This window comes from Rhinoderma darwinii, chromosome 7 (assembly GCF_050947455.1).
Source record: "Rhinoderma darwinii isolate aRhiDar2 chromosome 7, aRhiDar2.hap1, whole genome shotgun sequence".
NCBI lineage: Eukaryota > Metazoa > Chordata > Amphibia > Anura > Rhinodermatidae > Rhinoderma > Rhinoderma darwinii.
The window spans coordinates 109471660-109487503 of NC_134693.1; the positions used below are offsets into that span (position 1 = coordinate 109471660).

Here is a 15844-nt window from a genome sequence, read left to right on the forward strand (position 1 = left end):
CTGGTCACTGCGTGTGAACATTCCCTAACAGAGAACTACACTACGCGGTAATGTGTGGATACTGGTTGGCTGGTGACCATCGCAATGATAATGAATATGATAAATGACAAATCATAAAGAAAACGACAACAAAAATCCTGTGAAGGGCGATTTTTTTTGATAATCCATTTACTTTTGCGATTGTTTTTGTTAGGATTTCTAAAGATTGTTAAGGTCTTCAAAACGATATAATAAGGCCTCACTCAGATGAGTGTGTCTGATTTGCGTTAGTTACTTCAGTGTGTATGTCTGTGTGCATTTTGTGTTTTACGTGGATATGGCATCCGTTTGTCATCTGAGTTTCTCATCCGCAGTCTGGATTCACAGTTTTTTTTCTATTTCCTTAGCAACTGTCCGTGAAAAACGAACAGCACATGGATGTAGTCCGTGAGCTTCTCGCAACGGACACACGCTCCGTGAAAAAAACACAGATGTGTGAATAGCCCCATGAAATTGCAAAGTAAAAGGGGTGGAGGGTGTATACAAAAATGTTGCGTTTTTTTTTTTTCAGAATAGTCCTCGTTCACACTATGTTGGGGGTCATAAAATGGCCAAACATTGCTGTCAGTAAATGACCACTATCCTTTGTGATGTCATGGGTATGCAGTGCCATATTTGTTGCTCCAAAGATCTTGGACCAAGGATCTCTCCAGAAATCCAAACAGATAATAAGTCATAAAGAAATGAGGAAGAAAGGATATACTGTGTATGGGAGAGTGGTGGGCAGGTGGCTTGTGAAGACCATGTCCTGTTCTGGGTCATTCCTTTGGAGGGGTGCATTATTAAAAAAAATGCCTCTAAAAAGCTTAATGTGAATTCATCTTATCAAAAAAATTGTGTTTCCATCTTTGATGTATGAATAGAGGACTTTATAATCTGTCATTTTTCAGCTCCGTTCTCCTCATCTGCTGACTGGTTTGCTTAGTAAATCAGTTTTTTTGTGGCTTCGCTCTGCAAAACAATGCACCAAATCATACACCTCCGAAAGTGAAATGGTGAAACATTTGCTGAGCGTGCATGCTTTAATGACCAGCTTCTTTAAGGCTGCTGTCAAGATTTATATATGTTATACTCTCTAGATATAGTTCATGTAATTATCTATTGTCGGTCTAGTTTCCATAAACTGTTTCAGTACAATGTATAAATGTTTGTTTGGTGAGGGTCCGACCGGTGGGCCCCCCCACCGATATGGTAAATGGGGGTCCCATGTATTCTCGACTATTTCTGTCACCCTCCATAGACTCCAATTGGCCAAAACACTGGCCATCTCCTCCCACTTTGGCCTGTCTTCAGGACAAGAGTGGGGTACATGAAACCCCCTTATAGAGAGGTTGTCCTGAAATAGAAAAACATGGCTTGGTTCGTCCAGAAATCACGCCACAGCTGTACATGGGTTATGTCTGGTATTGCAGCTAATCTACATTGAAATGAATGGGGCTGAACTGCAATACCACTCAAAAACTGTGGACAGCTGTGGCGCTGTTTGCAACCATGTTTTTTCGAATCCTGGACAATTTCTTTAAGGCATACCCATCCGCTAATAATGTCTCACTCTGTGGGACATCCTATTTGGTCATAATACACTCGTATACATTTATTATGCTGGATTGAACATGGTGCCTAATGTATACAAATCTTGTTAACAGCCATGCAAATCTTTTCCACATTATTATATTCTTCATTTCTTGGTATTATTGGCTTACTGTTGAACTGCACGTATCAGAGCCTCCAAATATATAAAGTATGTGCTGGATTTCTCTAGAACTGAGATGTCAATCATTCAATAGAGATTGTGGATGTTCTGTATCTCATAAATAAGCTGGACTCACATCTCCAAACTAACACCCTGAGGACTCTCTGTTTTTGACCGTGCATCTTTTTCTGATATTTTTGAGATATTTTATTACTTATGGCTTGTAGTCTAAAAAAGTGCAAAAATGAAAAGCCAGTCCATTTATATCACGTAGGAGAACTGAACCAGGTAAATGCTTAGCAACCTCTTCATTATTCCTCATTGCGCTGCACCGATAATTTCTCTTTACGGTTATAATTTTGCTGGTAAAGATCATTCGTCTATAAATATAAATACAGGCAAAATTGTAGGCTTCGAATGTCCTGTTTCGGGGCCTATCTACTTTCCCCTCCATGTAGAGTCAGTACAGTATTTGTTGTTAATTCTTTGCAAGTTACTACAAAGATAATGATTCACCAACAAGCTGCGTCACAGGAAATTCCATTCACTTCCATAGATTATGTTTTCCATGGCCACAACACTCTGTGAAAGCCCAGATTCTGCCAGTCCTACGAAAGTAGAAAGAACTGGCCATTATCTATTTTTACGTTTTAAGCTCTGTTGGCTGAGCACAGATTTGTATCTTCTGGTTATTCATGTTCATATGCTGCCGCAGAAAAGTCTGATAAACTTTAGTGACAAAATAGACAAACATTGCATAGTCTAGAGCAGGGGTCCGCAACCTGAGGGACCGTTGCCACAGACGGCACGTGGTGCATGGTTTGCTGACAGACTTCACTCTCCCGGTGTCCAGCGCCAATGTGTATTTGGCGGCAGTGAACACAGGGAGAGAGAGTGGCGCTTCATTATGCTCTTAGTGGTGCTAATCACCAGAAGGGAGAGCAGTGCTGCGTTGTGTTTGTTGCTTGCCACACACACAATGCAGATTTGCTCTCTCTCCTGGTGCTCAGCATCTCCAAATGCGTAATGAAGCGCCACTCTCTCTCTTCTGGTGATCAGCGCAAGGACGGGGGTTCAGTAACCTCTCTGTAAAAGAAAAAGTGCTCCTATGTGCCCCTCTAAGCTGGTGTTCAGTAGTCGCTCTCCTTACTTTGTAGTGTTCCCCCTAGCTTGCGTTCAGTAACAGCAGTCTCTCCTATGTGCCAACCGCCCACCTGGTGTTCAATAGCCACGGTCTCTCCGATGTGCACCCCCCAGTTGGTGTTCAGTAGCCTCATATGCACAACAGATAGATCATCGTTGCAATGAAAATCACTGAAATGTAAGTTTAATTAACTCAATAATTGGTTTAATATGACTTTCATGTTTGCATGTCACCAAGTACTTTATCATACTAAAAAGGTTGCCTACCCATGGTCTAGACTAGAGCATCATATGCAAGTCACAAAGCTCATAACTATACCCACAATATAAGCAGGTTCGTCAAATGTGTGCTTAAAGGGGTATTCTGAGAATCAACAATTATTACCTATCCTTAATAGGTAATAATTGTCGATTCTGGGACAACATCTTTAAGTGCAATGATCAAGTTTGGAGCCCCAAGTCCCAAATCTAAGAAGACATAAATCTTAACAGTAAGATAGAAGGTTAACACAGTGTTTCACAGCTCGCAACACCATTTCTTGAGGTGAAAGAAGTAAACATTTCACACTCGCAAGACCTGGATTCACCTGACATCTGGGGTTCAGGGTGTTTTTTTGGGGCATCTTATTTATTTAAATGCACCTCAAGTTCTTCCTATGCCCATGAATTTCTACTCTGAAGATGTACATATTGTTCCTGAGAAGTCTTACTGCTCATGCACACAACCGCGTGCACCGGCCGAGTCCCGTCAGTGATCCGAGGAAAGATAGAACATGTCCTATCTTTGCTCGGATCGGAGACTCTGATAATTTTTCACGGACCCGATTCACCTGCTAAAGTGGCAAAAATGGCCCGAGTGGCTCAACAGTCGTGTGCATGAGGTGTAAAGAGCCCGATTTTAGGCTTATTTCTTGATAATGTAGGAATATTTCAGTTTTAGATGTCCGTCTGTAAGAAACAATTTTCGGTTTTTTTGTACTTATTTTACACATGTGCCCTGTCTGATTTCACTGGCATTGTATGTAAATGAGAAACTGGAGTCATGTTCATCACCCATCAAAAACAAGTGCCCACCCCATCAGTCTAGATATTTTTATTACTTTTGATGATTATTCGGTAATGTGAATAAAATAAAAGAAGGTGCAATGAGCAGATGGCCACATCATGGCTGTCCTTAAACTATCTAAAAATAATGTCATTAATCTCTCCGTGGAGATAATCACAATCAATATATAGCACCAAAGTTGTAAATGAGCCTCTAAGGAACTGATATGTCCTCCTAGCTTAATGACAAGCCGACACAATCTACCATCAGCCTTATCACATATCCCAATGGAAAGGTCTCATCGATTGGGGCCTTATCAATAGGACAAAAAAATTTGCACAGGCCATAAAACTTGTCACAACCTAAGATTTGATCAAAAGTCATAAATCATTGCCAGCTGAATAACTATATAGACAGGGAGTCTATGCATGAGCTATAATTTTTTACCTTTTTGGTGAAGAGTAGGCAAGGCTTGCTGTAGTCCACTCTGGTGTATCCCTTGTTAATTTAGTAGGTATTGGACAACTCGCATCTAGACTTTGGTTCTCACAATGCAGGCCCTGGCTCCCCATTTGTGTACTGTATTGAGTGTACAATACACAGCTTCATGTGTGCTCTGCTTTCCTGTGTTCATACAGTTCTCTGCTGCACAATTAACCTAGCTATTTGCAACAAAAGCAGGACAGCAGAGCGTGCATCAGGGTATCAGGGCAACAGATAAGGGGCGTAACTTTAAGGATCACAAAAGATCCCTCTGTCCCATAGGAGACCAGTACTATAACTGACGTGCGATACCTGGGGGGCCCTTTTACAGATTTTGCATTAGGGCTCAGGAGCTTTGAAGGCTATGGACACCTTTTGGCCATTTTTTTTTATGAAATACATTCATTTAGTGATAAAAATACCTTTTGTAATGTATCTTTATTGGAAAAAAAACACCTTTTCACTTCTGCTGCTTCAATGTATTACAGTACATAGAAGCTGCAGAAAGCAGTTCTGAGCCGAATCAGTCAATGAGCTGCTCTGAAGGCTTGACTGACAACGGCTCCAGTGTGCTCCTGAACGATGATCCACTTTTGACTTGATCAGTACTGAGCTTAGGAGATCGCTCAGGAGCACACAGAAGCTGCTGCAGACAGTGAATAATATAGCTGAATCATCTGATAACATTAAGTCAAACCTGTAGTTCATGTGTATATGAGATGCTCTATGGTACAACTGTGGGATTTAAAGGGTTTGCCCTATCCCATATTCTTGCTCGGGACACCCCTCTAATATCCACAGTAAAAAGTTGCTAATAAAGAACAGCTTTCGTTGACCCGGCTTGTCCATGGATTACATGGACGGCCATTCATTTCATTAGTCAGCATGTAATACTCAGTTTCCCCGAGGATAACAGTGGATCGATGGTTTCTTAAGCCGGACCAATGGTGATCGGCTGATCTTTATAAGACAATAACTTTAAAAACAACCAGGTCAAACTAAGACATTTCCCACTTGATATGGTTTAAAGAGGACCTGTCAGCTTGCCTGACATGTATATTTAAGTAAATGCTTGTATTCCCCATGAAAAAACTAATTAAATTATGAAACATATTTTCTAAGGACTCCGCTCCTCTTTTATTCCTCCTAGAAATTTAGGAGTACATTGACAACAGGGTGTTACCATTTGGGTAAGGCCATATGGCGCGGCACTGACCAGGCCGCGATGTGGCCAACAACCGCGTTGGCACCATGTTCGGCACAGTTGTCAAACAGCCTGTTAATGGCGGATTGTTGTTTTAGAGAAGATGGCCCTTTACCTGCAAAATTGTGCGGTCATTAATTAATACACCCTTTATGGCCACCTAGCTTTGCCGATAAAGGGCCATTTTACCCACAACAACGCGCGGCCATGAACAGGCTATTTGACAGCCGTGCCAAATATAGTGCTGGTGGGTTGTTGGCGGCGTTGTGGCAGACTTAGTGCCGCTCTGTGTGGCCTTACCCTTCCCCTAGTCAAAGGGGCGTGTCCATATACAGCTTGAGACTACGAGCACTGATTGGACATTGCCAGTCTGTGTAGGGACACCCCCCCAACTGGTAACACCCAGTTGATAATGTATTCATAAATCTCTAGGAGTAAATAACAAAGGAACGGCACAATATAGAGTCCTTAGAAAAGTTGATCCAGAATTGTTATTTCATGGGGAATACAATTATTTAATAATACAGACATGTCAGGGGAGATGATAGGGCCTCTTTAAAGGCAAACAATGAGATGCTCACATGATCCTGGCTGAATCTTTTTGCCTATGGCGATCTTAAGGCAGTGTATAATGTTTAGCACTTTGAGAATTTCACTTCTTGAGCTTGCCTTTTTCCTTTATAATGTGTCTGCAGGTTAAAAGGTACTTTTTTCAAAATACAAATGTCAAAAAGTGATAAAATTCTGTTATATATTTTGGATGTCTTATATAAAATGTCTATTTAATTTATTGCAATATTTTATTATTGCTTTCATCACTTTTACTCCTCTTATTAAAAGATTGTTAGTTATTACTAGCCTGTGATCCAGCAAAGACTTTCCTTGACGTGCAAGTTGATGTGCAGTAATTACCCAAAGCCTTGCTTAATGCGCATAAAAACAAGTAGAGCCTGAGGCGGTCATGTAGTTATGGATATTTCTGGATCCTACTTGAAGATTTCTCTGTCATTTCAGAGCACACCTTCAGATTTGAAAACAATAAGTCAAGAAGCAGGCTCCAGATTCTAAAGTAACCTGCATGTGCCAATGGGCATGCAATAATGGCTTTTTTTAAGTCCATTTTGCTAATATTTGTGGGTGGGATCTAAAATTCCTCAGCATCTTTTCACAAGTTGCCAATGTGTTGTTATAAGGAAAATCCAGTCAAAATTATTTTCTATTATGCCATAGATATACTGTATGTGAGAAGATGACAATAGTGAAATCGGTGACCTCAAATGAGCACTAATCTCCATCAGGACCACCCCTTTCCAGATTTAATCTTGCCCAGCGATCAGCGGATCCTTGCAGGTCCAACTGTAAGGGCGGATTTACACGAGCGTGTGCGTTTTTGCGCACGCAAAAAACACTGCGTTTTGCGTGCGCAAAAGGCACTTAATAGCTCCGTGTGTCATCAGATAGGATGTGCGGCTGCGTGATTTTCGTGCAGCCAGCATCATTATGACACTCCGTTTGGATGTTTGTAAACAGAAAAGCCCTTGGTGCTTTTCTGTTTCCAAACATACTTTTGACTGCTGCTGTTGCGCGAATAACGCGCGTCCCACGGAAGTGCTTCCGCGTGGTGCGCGTGATTTTCACGCACCCATATACTTCAATGGGTGTGTGATGCGCGAAAAACGCAGAAATATAGGACCTGTCGTGAGTTTTACGCAGCGGACTCACACTGCGCAAAAATCACTGACAGTCTGCACTGCCCCATAGACTTGCATAGGTCCGTGCGACACGCGTGAAAAACACGCGGGTGGCATGGACGTATATCGCGTTCGTGTAAATCCGCCCTAAAAATTCACAGTGATCAGCTGTTATCATCTGGGATGCAACCGGCCATACATTTCCCCTCCAGCGGCTGCTGCAGAGGAAATTTAGCTGTACATGTTTTGGGATGGCTATGCCAGAGCGAGAGACACTCCTTTTGTTCTGGAAATCAGTAGTGAGATCAGACGTCACCAATTTATTTTTTGGGTTTTTTAGGTTTAAGATGTTGCAGGATTATATTCCAGTCTTAGTGCCTCTTTTGCTCTCCTTGGTGAATTAAAATCTGCTTCTGTTTTTTTTTCTTCAAAAGTTTACTATGTCATGGCACAGCAAATATATATAATGTATACAATATATTTGCTGTGTCATGACATACTAAACTTTTGATTGTTTCTTTAGCTACACTTGGTGAGGAAATTCCAGATACAGTGATAAAGAATGACTCCGTTTGTCTGTTTGCGGTCTTTGATGTCATGTATGGAACCGCCTACTATGCCTGTGGTGTAGGAAAAGGGGTCACAGCTGCAACTAGGCCTTACCAGAACAGGGAGCTAAAGCTGTGACCTTCTTTTCCTACTAAGCACAACACATCCCAATACATGCATACGTCAGAACATCTCAAATGTTAAAAGGCCCCCGTTCTTCTTGAGCAGCATTTCACAGTTATAATCTACATTAGTGACTTTGTATATTATTTATTTGACATATCTTGTACTGGTTTTCAGCTATATGTAAGTATCTTTGTCAGTCACACCCAAGTTAAAATTGTGTTATTTTGGCCTCCGTCAGGCTGTTATACATCACTATACTTTATAGACTACGCAATTTCATCTTGAGGGATCCTGCAAAAAAAACAAAAAAACTTAAACCATGCGGTATAAGGTTTTTTTTAAATATGGGAGCCTATGTGTGACAGATTCCCCTGTATGGCATTCGTCACAGGTATACGGTAACATAGACCTCAGGCAGCTTGCCCAAGGCTGGAGTCCCCGGGAAGAGCATCATAGAGCGCTTGGCCTTGGGATTCCGGCCCTTGGGATGCCCCAGACATCACTGTCCATATATGGTCAGTAATCTCAGGGGCTTTCCACTACAGAGTCCCCGGCTAGAGCTTCAGAAGCAATCTGGCCGGGGACTCCCGGATTGGAGAAGACCCAGGCGTCCCTGAAGAAGTTACCCCATCTATTAACTCAGAATGTCCTAATGAGGTATTTGGGCGTATGACAGTGAAGTTTTTAAGTTACTGCAAAATGTTTAGAAGTATGAATGTTTTTTTACTAGATAGATATACTAGATGGATGCTTGTATGAAGTTAAAAGTAAAACTTCCAGTGTTATAGATGTTAAACACATGATGTTAACCAAAATGTAAACATTTTTGGAGAAAATATATACTTAAATGGATGCCATAATAGCCTATGGGTGACGGACGCCACTGTATGGCATCAGTCATAGGCATTTTTTCTATGTATACGTAGGGAGCATTTTCTAGCATATACTTGAAACGGAGCCACTTGATGTGAGTGGGTCCTAAACTCCATGTTGACCTGTTATGTCACTTACAGGATGTGTTGTTACTTATATCACACGTGACTATATATCCTGTACGTGTACTCTTAACTGTAGAGATACACACATGCACTGCACATTGATTGTAGCCTGCAGCCTCATGACTCTTTTTGGCATATTGTTCATGTGACTCATTATAGTTACCATAGTTCTGGTTCCAGGTATAGCACAAAGTGAGATCTGTGGATTGATAACTTTCATATAGTGAGATCTGAATAGCTGGACAGACTGAGAAGTTTACACTTATGAATATGAAAGATATTGTTGCTGTTAGCACATTCTAATGCTATTTTTGGCAGAGATGTGGGTAATTTTGTCAACCTATTGAAAATATGACTTTATACACTCTTTGCAATGTTATGTTTGTAATCCGATTATAGCAGAAGGTTCAATGAAAGAAACACAATATTGGAGGCCAATGTAATGTATTGACCTGCATTTGTGCGCCCTCTTAGTTGCTGTAATAACCCACAATCTGCTTTATGACACCCTCTCCTGTCTTTTCTCTTCTTACTAGTTAGTAGTTTACAGCAAATACATTTCCAGGAAAATTATTAAAAATATGTACAAGGTTAAAAATGGCAAAATTCTGATTCAGTTACTTGATAACTAGTGACAGGGATTTGCCAGACCTTTTTATAGTATCTTTTTTTTTCTAGCGTAATCCATTGAAATTTAACCTCTGTATGCAAATTGTGCAAAAAAAGGATCTCTCTTTAATGTGACTGTACACGCTTGAGCCAATATATATATGTCATAAATGGTAACTTCCCAATAAAATGTTATATTCTTGGTAGAATAATGTATGGGTAGGGGGTGCAGATAATGCAGTTGAACCCAGGTGGTGGAGTTTGAGGGGGCCCAGAGAGTCCCTTTCCCTAGCTGGGGGAGATTTCACAGATTTCGCATTGGGGCCCAGGAGCTACAAGTTATGTTTTTGTATTTCCTAAATTGTACATGGGAGGCAACTGTAGTCTTGAGCCCATTGACAGAAAACAGGCTGTCCTACATGTTATCAGCTCTGGTTTGTACAGTGCAAGCATGGAGATTTGAGAATTAAATTTGTTCCATAGTTTTCATTGGTATTTCTATCGCAACAGCATAACCATATGAAATATTGATAAACAAATGAAAATACCAAAAAAAACATTTTATGCTTTTTGAAGGGGTATTCCAGCCTAAAACATTTATCACCTATCCACATGACTTCCTCTGCTCCATTTAAACTTGTCTTTGCTGCGATCGGGTGGTCAGAGGGGAAGGGGTGGTGGACAGGGGTTCTTTGTGCCAGTGAATGGTGAGGGTTTCAGCGGTCTGACCCCAATGTTCAAATATTGTTGGCCTATTATTAGTCCTGGAGAACCCCTTTAATTGGCTTCTTATAAAATTGGCCAATGTGCATACGTATGTTTAAGATTCGGAAATTTGACTGTGATCCTCATTGGTGACAGAGCCCTATGTTGGTGATGACAATCTATTTATAGCACTGTGGAATATGTGAATTGTAATGTCCGCAAGTCCTACTTAACGGAATCTGTGACAGCAGACCTTTGTCTTCATGCCGGCGTCTCCCTCCTCAGAGACACCAACACATGAGGCTGCAGCTCTCTCCTGTCTCCTGTAGGGTGCGCAAGCGTGCTCACTCCCGGTCTTAAAAGGGTAGCGCGCACATCTGTCTAAAGTTCCCCAACTAACCCTGTTACACCGTGGACTTTAAAAAGGGCTCTGCCCTTCCTCTCCTTGCCTGAGCTTTGTTTGCATTCCTGTGTTAGTCTATGCAAATGCTCCCTTAGTTGCTGTTGCTGTGTTTGTTCCTGAGCCTAAGCCTATTGTTGGAGTCATGTGTGGTGTCATCTGCCACGTCTGGTGCCATCCGCCATGTCTGGTGTCATCTGCCACGTCTACTGTCATCTGCTACGCTAAGCATCATCTTTGCCAAGTGTCTGCTTCACCACGTGTCTTCTACTTGTATCTGCCTGATGATCTACCCAGGTACTCATATCCGTGAGACTGTTATTGACTGTTGTTTGGCCAGCTGCTTCTGCACTATGGTGGAGCGGCCTAGTGGGTCCACATACCCTACAGTCGTGACCTGTATAGGCAACAGGAAATACATTTATAAAAATAAGAATGTTTAATCCTGTAAATCTTTGATCCTGTAATCACCAGGCCTAGACACCATATAGGAATTTTTTGTATGTGTTTTTCACAGCTGTAAAGTTTTTCCTGCTTAGCCTATCCAAGTGATTTTTGTATCTTTTTTTTTTTCCATTATAATTACGGATTTATTTTCTTGCGATATTTAAACAAATAGCCTCTTTTTAGTGCTAACCTTAAAAATAGATGAAATGTGCTCTTTTAAGCATGATTTCCCACTATAGTAAGTTATGCTATATCAACAGGATATTACATAACTTACTAATCGATGAGGGTCTGACCTTCTATGCTCTCTAGAAAGAAGGAGCCACAGCTATTTTGGTTGTTCTGTACACTTAACAAGCCGTATGAGGGCTTGTTTTTTGCAGGACAAGTTGTCGTTTTTATTGGCACAATTTAGCTGTGCATATAATTTTTATGTCTTTTTTTTTTGTCGTGCAGTAGAAATATTATGTTATCTTTATTATATGGATCTTAGCGATTGCGCCAATACCTTGCAGATGTGTCCTTCCTTACGTGTTGCTCATATTTTAAAATATCCTGAGCTGTGTAGCGCAAGATGACTAGCTTGATAAAAAAAACATAATTTTGCGATACTCTGTCACAAGATTTCTAAGCTATAAGAGCCAGATTTACAAAGACTGGTCGAGATCTGATAGATTTGTTGCATCTTCCCAATAGCCGTGCGCCATCATTTCCACCCCATCGGAAATAATAATTTCTGCTATAATTTGTGCCATAGTTTCTGGCGTAAATTATAATTTTGTCGGACCGCACTGGCCCGCCATTTTTTAGTAAACCATGCTCCCTTTTCACAAAAGTGGCAAGGGTGGCGTAAAAAGGCTCTTCTAGAAATCTGGCGTGGAAAGGTTAATAAGTTCCCTCGTATGTGTCTATGTGTGGCTGCCTAGGGGTTAAGATGTGCATTGCAGTCTGTCAAAGGTTTTGGTAGCATGTTGCAATATTTTATTGAATTTGTATCATGAGAAATTGGCATTCCAATGCTAATGTAAGGGTGGACCCGTCTGTAAGTGTACTATTATTACTATATAAACTTTTTTACATTGTTAAATTATTTTATTTGTTTTTATTGGGGCTATATTTTTTTTATCACAGTTTACGTTTCCCTCTGTCAAAGTCATTAGCAGGGCTGGCTCCAGGATTTTGTGGACCCTTTGGCGAAACAGACTTAGTGGGCCCCTTTGCAAGGGGAACTCACGGCGGCAGAAAATGGCAGAAAACGTCACTTTGTGCCCCATATAGAAGTTAGGCCCTGTTTATGCCCCAATAAAGAAGTTAGGCCCCCAGTTTGTACCTGCATAAATTTAGTGCCCACTGTAGATAGTGCCATGTGACCCCCCTCCCAGGTAGTTCCACCCAGCCCCCTCCCAGGTAGTGCCACACTGCCCCCCTCTCTGGTAGTGCCACACAGCCTCCCTCCCTGTAGGTAGTGCCGTTGGGGCTCCCTCTAGGAGTGAGGACCTCAACCAGAGCATTGTTGACACTCTGGCAGGGGATTCTGCTTCAGGGGGAGCCCTTGACATCACTGTCCATGTATGGACAGTGATGTCAGGGGCAACCCCAGATTCATAGTCCCAGGCAGAGCACTACTAGCACTCTGCCTGGGAATCCTGCTCTGCTCCTGACATCGCTGTCTATATATGGATAGTGATGTCCGGAGGAGAGCTGAATTCCCGGGCAGAGCGCTAGCAAAGCCTCTGCTCCGGGGAAGCCCCTGACACCACTGTCCATATATGGATAGTGATGTCAGGGGCAATACCAGAGCCAAAGTCCCGGGCAGAGCGCTACTAGCACTCTGTCTGGAACACTGCTCTGCTCCTGACATCACTGTCCATATATATGGACAGTGATGTCAGGGGCTTCCCCAGAGACGCAGTCCCGGAGCAGAGCCACTTCTAGCGCTCTGCCTGGGACTCCTTCTCCCCTCCTGGCATCACTGTCCATATATGGACAGTCATCACTGTCCATATTTGGACAGTGATGACAGGGGCAACCCCAGAGCCGGAGTCCCGGGCAGAGCGCTATTAGTCTGTAGCCTGGTAAATGGCAGAGTAGGGAGCTACCTCCCTGCTCTGCCATAGCTTTCAATAGTATCTGTGTCCTAAGGTCGCAGATACTATTGAATGTGGCTGCTAGTAGTACCCTCACTGGGCATGGGGGGGCCGTGACGGAGGGCAGCATGGGCCCCCTCATGCTGCGGGCCCCGTAGCAGCCGCTACGGAGGAGCCATGACAGTAGCTGAGCGGCAGCTGAGTGGACCCCGCGACGGTGCACTTGACCGGGTTTGCCGGGTACTGACACTGGCCCTGCTCATTAGTGACCATGGCAACTTAGGGATTTAATGGCTGGGTTCGAAGTTGTATATAATCCAGCTGACACCACATATGATCCTCTGCCTGCTCCATCACTGCGATGTAATAGTACTGCAGTAATGACACGTCCTTTTATGTTACATGGTGGAAAGGAGTAAAGCTGCACGACGGTGACATCCATAGAATTCACAATATGTTGCAACAAGTCAAAGTTACATTCATGCTCCAGTAGAAGTTAGGCGATGTTCACACTCGTTTCTTACTACATTTGGGGCATACATATTGAAATGCTTCTGACATACACTTCAAACATGTCCAAAAATCTTATAATGGGCTCGACGTACTTTTTTCACTGTATTAGGCCCCCCCGTACATGGCCGTAGCCGCAATCATGGTCCGTGATTACAAGCACGGACGGCCGCAGACAGTCAGCCGTATTTGCGGGCCGTGCTCCCATTATAAAGTATGAGAGCATGGTCCGTAAAATCCAAAAATAGGACATGTCCAATTTTTTGCGGATCATGCGTCCATGGGCCATATAGATGAATGATTCAGTATTTTGATCCGCAATTACGGTCCATAATTGTGGATCAAAATTACGGCCGTGTGTATGGGGTCTCAGTGCGTAGTCAACTGCATATTTTTGTTTATATATCTATGTTGTTGTTTTTTTACAATGGAATCCATGGGTGACATATGGAACAGAATAGCATAATTCTTTATACGTTTGTGGTAAACATCAGGAGCATTTTTTTTATGTATACGCTGAATATGGGGGAAAAACTAGATGTGAATAGAGCCCTAAAGGGGACATAGACAGTCGCACAACTTTTATCTCATTCACTTCCATTAAAGTGCAACACAAGGTGGAAAAAGTTGCATAAGTAGCGTGAACATTGCCACACACTGTTCTCCAGTGTTTTATGTTCATTTTAATCTCCTATGGCTGCAGATTATTTGTACACACAACCAAATTTTTAACGTGATGTATAGAGGCATCACATAAGAACTAGGCTCTAGACTACTTGACGTAACAAGACAGCCGGTAGTCACATAAGGGTTCAACCGCCATCATGTTTGTATTTTCCCCTGTGAAAATTCAGCTGTTTAGGAGCATAATCCTGCATTTGTATAAGCATTCTTACTCTACCGGTGAGGCAGGGGTTAACATCTTTTGTAGCAAAACCAGTTTTAAGGAAGCACAGCGTGAGTCAGCCGCACATATAGAAATCACAGAACTTCTCACGACTCTGTAACGCTACATTGTCCGTAATCCTGTGAATTCAGCGCAACATCTTCCTCTACCTGCATAGGTAATGAGATTTCTCTAATTTACTAAGCACCAATGGCTACTACAGTACATTGGAAAGTGGATCTGTGGAGATGTTCTGTAAGTGTCACTTCTAATCTGAAGTATTTCATGGAAGTTTTATCTCTGCGTTACAAAATTTAGTTGTATCCTATAAATTATCACGAAGGGATTCCGCTGCAGATTATTTATTTCGAGAATGAAATCATTTGGTGTCGATATATTAGGTTTTGTAAGCGCTTATGACACATAGAGCAGTTTAATTCCATTAAGTAACCATCCTCGTGAAGGAAAGACTCATTTAATTCCATTAAGTCACGTGCCACATCATCTGCTACGTCCAGTTCAGCCCCAATCTCTTAAGCCTCAGAATATGTCTTGCAAGGAAGAGAAGGCCTTTGACCTTGCAATAAGGTTGCCTAATGTCTGCAATCACCATAGAGATCGGGAATTACCCCGTTTATAGTGGACGAGCGGTTGAGCAGGAGAAGCTATACGGTCCAGCCCATCTCTACAATGTGCTGAGCAGTACTGTATGGTATATCTTGCACGTTGCTCGACAATGAGGGACTGACCTAGCTGCATCCTCCTATACAAGCACAAAGCTTTGTTTTTCCTGTGTCATTACGGAGTATCCACTGCAAAGTGACAAAGACAACGCTCCACCTGAACAACAGACCCGCTCTCTTTGTCGCCTGCCTTTGCGAGGATGGAGTCGGAGGTAGGTGACTGATGCAGTGCAGGACACTGTGCCGCAGGAGACACAATGATTTAGCAGGGCAGTATAGCAGCGGTGAGATGTCTGCAATGTTTGCTATTTTGCATGTTGTGGAGGAGACTCTTCTGTATGAATGCAGAGTATTGTTATTCATGTGTTAACCCTTGTCTGACTGTTTGCGAAATCCCAACAAGTAGGGAGCTGCGATATCCAAGAAATATGTTTTGGTTTATATATGTTAAAAAAAATATATATATACTGATCTGTGTCTTGATCTATTAGGACCCGGCGTATTGGGCCTATTGCTTTATGACTGAAGATGTTTGCTGAATTGTGT

The 15844-nt window shown here is 42.2% G+C and overlaps 1 protein-coding gene across 10 annotated transcripts in view; it reads left to right on the forward strand.

The window, feature by feature from the left end:
* Positions 1-15844, forward strand: part of IQSEC1 (IQ motif and Sec7 domain ArfGEF 1) — a 725681-nt gene that overhangs the window by 589353 nt on the left and 120484 nt on the right. The window contains exon 1 of one of the 10 annotated variants that reach the window (XM_075833823.1): positions 15491-15510. The exons of the other annotated variants lie outside the window; for them this stretch is intronic. The gene's annotated coding sequence lies outside the window, so the exon portion shown is untranslated. Of the gene's footprint in view, positions 1-15490; positions 15511-15844 lie in introns of those variants that run through there. 10 annotated transcript variants of the gene reach the window in all.